Below are 7,972 nucleotides of genomic sequence, written 5' to 3' on the forward strand. Positions count from 1 at the left end.
TATATTGTATAATGGCACTGCTGAAATTTTGAAATGGACATTGGTAATTTAAGTTGCTTTAATTTATATTTTGTATATTTTTTGTTTAATGGCACTCTTTTAAAATGTAATTTATGTAAATGCAATGCAACACATTTATGTAATGTAATGTAATGTAATGTAAAGCCAATCACATTTCCTTTGACTGACCATATGCAAAACCTCTTGTGGTTTTAATAGGCCTATAGAGCTCTGTACCTCAAATTGGGTTTAGTATCTGTGCCTGATTAAAAGAAATTAAAGGTGGCTTTTGATAGATTACCCATCAGTCTGTGTTAATATGTGGTGTAAATGTTTGTATATTGCAGGTTGCATATTTAAGTATTTATATATTTCAGATGTTTCATGTACATATACTGTATATATCCCAAATATATTCATACATTGTATGTGCATGTTCTCATATATGTACACATATTGTGCATACATTTACAGTGCATACATTTACAATAAATATGTACATATATTTCCATCTAATTTTAAATATATGTAAAATGTATTCCACAATATATCGAACACATATCTACATATATATTTCCATATAGTTGTACATTTATTTGAAATATATTCTACCATATAGTAAACATACATGTGACACTATATCTGTACATATATTGTTAATACATGTTCCCATATATGCACATATATTTCACATATTTTCCATCTAATTTTACATATATGTAAAATGTATTCCACAAGATATCGAACACATATCTACATATATATTTCCATATAGTTGTACATATATTTGAAATATATTCTACCATATAGTAAACATACATGTGACACTATATCTGTACATATATTGTTAATACATTTTCGCATATAAATCGAAATACAATATTGCAGATATTTATAAATATAATATTGCATATATTTTTAAATATATAAACACATATATTATATCCATGTACAATATATTAAAAGTGGCAATAATTTGTATATTTAGCAATATACTGCAATATATTACACATATATAGAATATATGTACCATCAATATATTATTCCATGTATTGCCAATATATAATATATTGGAAAATGGAAAGTAAAATAATATATTGCAATATATTACAATATATTTCAAGTAATATATTGGTAAATATATTTTCCTTTCGTAAGGGTAAGCACAGATCCTTGAGGAATCCCAGTGATCCTGTTTTGTGATTGGACTGCACTCCCCTGAATGATTCCCTGAAGGATTTATTTGAGACATATAAGTGAATCTGTGCTCTATGGTGATTCAATATTTAAATGTGGTTACTTATGATTTTCAACCTGATCTCACGGGAACCCATACATATTTTACAAGTTGGCTAATTTGCATAAATGTAATTATTTATTTAATTATTTTCTTTAAAAATTACAAAAACATGATGATATCCAATCCGCATCCTTAAACCCAATAGGACAGAGGTGAAAGCAAATCAGACAAAAAGTACAAATTTGGTCAAAAGAATTCATACGAATTATCAAATACGTACAAATTGCCACAATATTGTGTTGGGATTTTAGGTTTAGCATGCACTATTCATAAAACACTGCAATGTAATTTGCAATAAAACACATTTGTGTGAATTTATTTATTAAACATGCATACAAAAACTAACTGCTAAAAGACGCTCATTTAATAAGATTTTCTCAGCAATTAAAATATCACAAAAATATTTACAAGCATATAAGGACAATCTATGCAAACAGATTATTTGATTTTAAAAATACAAGTGGTCAGTGAATTAAAATAAACAAAATAACATTTAAAATTAAGTAACTTTAAAATAAATTGAATATAGACGTTATCTCTAAATAAAAATGTAAGGAATAACATTTTTTTTACAGTTTTTTAGAGATGCTAGGACACATTTCTCAATACAATGCTTTTTTGCAAGCATGCAAACTCCTCACCTTTCGGTGAAATTCGCTGTTTTGAAGCCAAAATGGGTCACTTACGTGATTAGTGCAGATCAGAAGAGAAAAAATATATGGGGGGCAGCGTGGCCAAACCACTGACTTTACTATTGTGCATATCACATGCAGACGCATCTTGAATTGTGTTATCACTTGTCAGAACCCCAATCACAAATCACAACCAACGTTACAGCAATTCATTCATTCAGTCTCTGCCTTCGAATTGACACCGGAGAAGCAGCAACAAGTTCAGACACCGGAAAGCAAACCTGAGGTAAAATACAAACAAACCATCTTGCTGAAATTATCGTATCTAACAGTAACTCATTGCAGAGAACTGAAAAAAACTGAATTAGTTATTTCAACACTTTGGTACAGTGGTGTCAAAAGTATTCATATTCATTACTCAAGTAGAAGTATAGATACTAGGTTTTAAAAACACTTTTGTAGAAGTTGAAGTATCAACTCAAGCTTATTACTCAATTAAAAGTGAAAAAGTACTGGTTTCAAAACGTAAAAGTAATGTAAGGAAAAAAATGTCATTACGGAAAAAAGCCTAGGCCGCACCACAGGGGCCTATTGTGCAGTGCCCTATCTCCTCTAAAAAACGTTTCTAAAGGCCATAATAACTATAGTGTTATATTAAAAATGTTTATGTAAAAAATTTGGGATGCACTAGGGCCAGGGGTAGGCAACGTCAGTCCTGGAGTGCCGATGTCCTGCAGATTTTAGCTCCAACCCTTATAAAACCTTGGCTGCCTGTAGTTTCAGGTGACTTTATAGACCTTTATTAGTTTGTTCAGGTCTGCTAGATTAGACCTGGAGCTAAACACTGCAGGACATCTGCACCTCATGTTGCCTACCCCTGCACTAGGCTATCTGTTTCAACCACATACGGTATATGCCCATTAAAAATGAACGCTTTTTAATACAATGCAAACAAATACATTAAAGCAGTGGTTCTCAAACTGGGGGTCGTGAGATGGTGCCAGGGGCCCCAGTTTTATAATATTTTATGAAATACATTACTTTATTATAAATTCTGTGTAATTAAACCTCAGAAAAATAAGGCTACTAAACAAAAGCAATACATTGTATAATTTAATATGTTTTGTTTAATTCAAATTTTAAGTTTTATAATGTTTTATGTCATACATTTTCTTTGGGGGGCCGAGAAGGAATCCACTGTACACAAGGGAGGCCGCAAATAAAAAGGTTTGATAACAACTGCATTAAAGAACCATATATGTGTACTGCTGAGCATTAACATGTGTTCTATAGAGAGGAAGATATGATGACTAGTTGCCTATAAATATTGTAATGGTGCAAAAAGTCAATCTTCAGAGCAGTGCCGCTGGTGGCCAAACTTTTACAGTGGTGCCCTCTTTAGTTAAAAAACAACAAAATCATACACAACTAGTATGTGTGAGAATAGAAATATGCTATTGTTATCATTTATAATTGTATTTTGACAGCAACACAAACTACAATTATACAAATATGCAATTATATATTATAGCATATATGTCTGCATCTGTACTTGAGTAGCTAATGGACTTTAGTACACTTTACTTTAGTCAGTATAAATCCAAGCAATTTTGGAAGATTACTAAATGTATTTCTTGTAAGTAGAAACAGGTTTAAGGAAACAGCTGATGTCTATTAACAAAAGCAAAAGTTTGTATGTATGATTATTTGTTTGATTGATTTAACACTCAAGCATTCAGCTAAGTAGGTTTTGTTAATGCAAATAAAATTTAGGGTAGTTATTAGCATATACAAAACAACAATGTCTTTAGCATAGATATCTTTGCCATGCTTCAAAATGCAACGCAGCACAATGTCATTTAAGTTGAACAACTGAAGTTACATGATATAAATTGGTATTGTTACACTATTTAAATCACACAGATGAGTTGGTGTCAGCAGCCAGCTATACATTTACACAGGCTTGTGAATGTGGACTGACCTGAAAGTGATGCGCGAGTTTAATTTCCTACATTTCCATTTGAAGACAGAATGCCGCGTTCTGTTACTGTACAAACGGATGGCGGATGATATCAAAGCATCGCGAGAGCAAACTGCTCTGCATGCTTTCTAATCGCTCTCGCGGTTCTTTTATGTTTATCTTTGCAGCGCTATCAAACAAAATTTTGATCATCTGCAGTCAGCTGGGGGGCGGGGATTGCATACAAACCAATAGGGTGTCGGAATGGTGTATGTTTATACTTCTCATCCAACCACAATCGCATTCATCTGGATGACGCAATTAACAAGGTTTTTTTAACGATGTCAAGCCGGAGTGTAAAAAAAGAAAACAAGCCGAAATTAAAAGAAGTAACGAGGCGATTTTTAAAATGTAAGGAGTAAAAAAGTACAGATAATTGCGTGAAAATGTAAGGAGTAGAAGTAAAAAGTCGTCTGAAAAAGTATTACTCCAGTAAAGTATAGATACCCAAAATATCTACTTAAGTAAGGTAACGAAGTATTTGTACTTCGTTACTTGACACCTCTGCTTTGGTAGTAAAATAGTATTGCGAAGTCCTAACACTCGATGAAAATAATATTATCATTTTTTTAAATAAAACAACCAAGTATTTTCCATTTTATTTTATTGTTGTGTTTGTATAAAACTTAATAAGTTTATGTATATCAGCTATTGTAATTGTGGTGATAATGTAAATGTTTTTTATTTTATTATTACGTTATGAAAATATTAAATGACAACTGTTTAATAGTATGATAATGTATGACAGTAATATGCTCATGGATTAAAGTTCCCCGTCACACAACGGATTTCCGTCAATTGCAAAATTCCTAAATTCACTTTTCATAAAGACGACATGTATTCCCCTTCCTAAGTTGGATGTGATCAAAGCCTGGAGTGGAGCGAAAGCACGTTCTTCTCTCCACTGTAAGCGTTCTGTAATCACTTTGCTCCAGATCCACTCTGGATTTTCTGATTGTAGCCTGTTGAGCTGAGGTAAAACTTTATTTCAGCTAGCATGGACATACTATTAATGCAGAAAGACTCAGATGTATCGGAGATCAATAAAGGTGTAAAAGACAAATGGAGATTCACAAGGCTTAGGGAAATGGGGAAGATTGGCAAGCCTTTTAGTTCATGGGATAAAAAAATCTAACAGCCAGGTATGTGTCTTTATGCCTGTATGCCTAGGGATCCCGTATTTTGGGGGTAATTGATTTGTGCTTGATTTTGACTGATATGCTGATATCTAACCATGTGACTGATACAGGTTTGTTAAAGTTCATGTGGTGCCACAAGAACCGAGAGGCAGATGACATCAAAATCCTGTAAGAGTGACATACAGAGGAAACTGCTATCGAAATGCTCTCGCGGTACTTTTGTCTGATTTGACACGGAATGATTCGTATGTGAAGTTCTAGCTCAAAATACCATATAATTTATTATAGCATGTTAAAATTTCCACTTTGTGGGTGTAGGAGCAAATGTGCCATTTTAGGTGTGTCCTTTTAAATGCAAATGAGCTGATCTCTGCACTAAATGGCAGTGCCGTGGTTGGATAATGCAGACTAAAGGGAACCTTGTGATGAAACTGGAAAAATTTGTCAATTTGTAGGCTGTTTTCTATTTAAATCTCTGGTTTTGGGCCATTTCATTCTTAATGGAAGCTATGCGCAATTGTTTCGCTATGAAACGGCCATTTCCCTCTTCGCGCACCCTTCTCATCTTTTTCACCCCTGACCAGTTTGCATGCCTGTTAGGTCACTTTTCCACATTTCTTCACACAGTGAGCACAACAGAAGTCTATGTGGGCTAAACTGAGGATCAATTATCATCTGCATTGTGTTGTAAACATGGACCCAGACAGAAATAAAGAAGTGTCTGAAAGCGGAAGAAGAGTGGGTGGGAGGGGGCGAGGAATACGTATGCGTGGGGGAAGAAGAATCAGGAAGATCAAGAGCTGTAGTCTCCGATGAGATCAGAGCTACTGTAATTGATCATGTAGTAAATCATAGTCTCTCAATGAGAGAGGCTAGTCAGAGAGTGCAGCCAAATCTGCAACGCTCTACAGTGGCATCTACTGTTAGAGTTTTCTGGCAAACCAACAGGTAACTTGTATTCTGCAAGGGCATTTGAGTTGCACATTACAGAAGTAAATAAACTTGTGTGTAATTGTTTTTGCATTTCTGCTTAGGACTCAACGGTTACTTCACACAGGTGGGAGAGGAAGTATGCTCACTGATGTGCATGAAACTGCCATTGTTAATATGGTCATCAGAAACAAAGGGATAAAACTCACTGAGCATTGAGATTGTCTTGGTAGACAACATTACTGTTGTAATATCCACAGGGTATACGCATAACAACAATTTCTAGAGTCCTGAAAAAACATTAGGTCAGGATGAAAGAGTTGTACACTGTGCCTTTTAAGAGGAACTCTGAACATGTCAAGCAACTCAGGAACCAATATGTCCAGGTAAGATCATAGTAAAATACAGAACTGTTTTTGAACAAAACCAAACACACACAAAGAAAAATCTTATGTTCCCTTGTGGATTTATTTTAGAGAGTCATGGACATTGAAGGCAGGCAAACACCCCCCATTTTCATCTTTGTGGATGAGACGGGTTTCAACTTGGCCAAAACACGGCGAAGAGGGAGGAATGTGATTGGGAAAAGAGCCACAGTGAATGTCCCGGGCCAGAGGGGTGCCAACATCACAATGGCCCTCATTTACCATTCTTACCATAACATGCCCATATAAAAACATGTAGCTCTTGGGTTGGCGTAGGATTTGAGTGTGCCGTACGGCAACGTCCATATTGATAAATTTAAAAGTCACCGTGGTTTTGGGTGCACGCCAGGTGTACGCTGGAAAGTTGGTGTACGCACTTTTGATAAATGAGGGCCAATGTGTGTAGCAATATCCACTGATGGACTGCTGTTACACAAACCACTAATTGGGCCATACAACACTAAACGTCTTCTTGCGTTCCTGCATAATCTCTATGGAAGGGTTGTGCTAGGTGAGGAACGGGATGCAGAAAGAAGGAATCATTTATAATTGTATGGGACAATGTGGCATTTCACCACTCCCGTGCAGTCACCGAGTGGTTTGCAGCCCATCCCAGAATGGAGTCACTTTTCCTCCCACTTTACTCTCATTCCTCAACCCCATACATTTTCCTCATGGAGGTGGAAGGTTTAGGACCACCATCTACATGATCAAATGTCCCTCCTGGACGCAATGAATGCTGGATGCCTGGACATATCAGCAGAAGATTGCCAGGAATGGATCAGGCATGCCAGAAGATTCTTTCCTAGGTGTATTGCTTAGATGACATAAGATGTGATGTGGAAGAGAACCTGTGGCCAAATGGAGAAGACTGGGTAGATTAGCATTACTATTGTATCTCTATCAGTGGATGGTGTGTATACAAGTTCTTGTATTTTGGAATTGCTCAGTGCAAAAAAAAAATAAACGACATAAAATTCTGAGGAATTCTGCATCATGTCTGCTTCATTCCAGTAAAATATATTAGGTATGATGACAAAATTTTCAAAAACCCCAAAACTCAAAATGTATCACATGACTAGACAGAGCAGACATTCCCATTAACAAAGATACCAGGATTGTAAAAATCTGCTGAGTATTGAGAAAGTTATGATATTTTTAATATTAGAAATCAGGGGAAAAAGTTATATATGGATGTCTATGGAATGTGTGTGACCGAAATGCTGCTTATTTACATGATTTTTGCTTGTAACTTTCTCATTTTATCAGATATTTGCATTAAATTTTAACAGAAGGTAGAATTTTGTTAGTACTTTCAAAATAAATTATAAACATTTACTGTTTTAGTTGGAATGGGCATCAAACTTTAGTTGGAATGGGCATTAGACCTATGGTAACCATGGTTTTTAGAACGACCCTTACGAAAATTAACCATGGTTTTACTACAGTTAAAACCAAAAAACCATGGTTACTGTAGTAAAACCATGGTAACCACAAAATAACCATGGTTTTGACAACCATAGTTT

Source organism: Misgurnus anguillicaudatus, chromosome 16 (assembly GCF_027580225.2).
Source record: "Misgurnus anguillicaudatus chromosome 16, ASM2758022v2, whole genome shotgun sequence".
Taxonomy (NCBI): domain Eukaryota; kingdom Metazoa; phylum Chordata; class Actinopteri; order Cypriniformes; family Cobitidae; genus Misgurnus; species Misgurnus anguillicaudatus.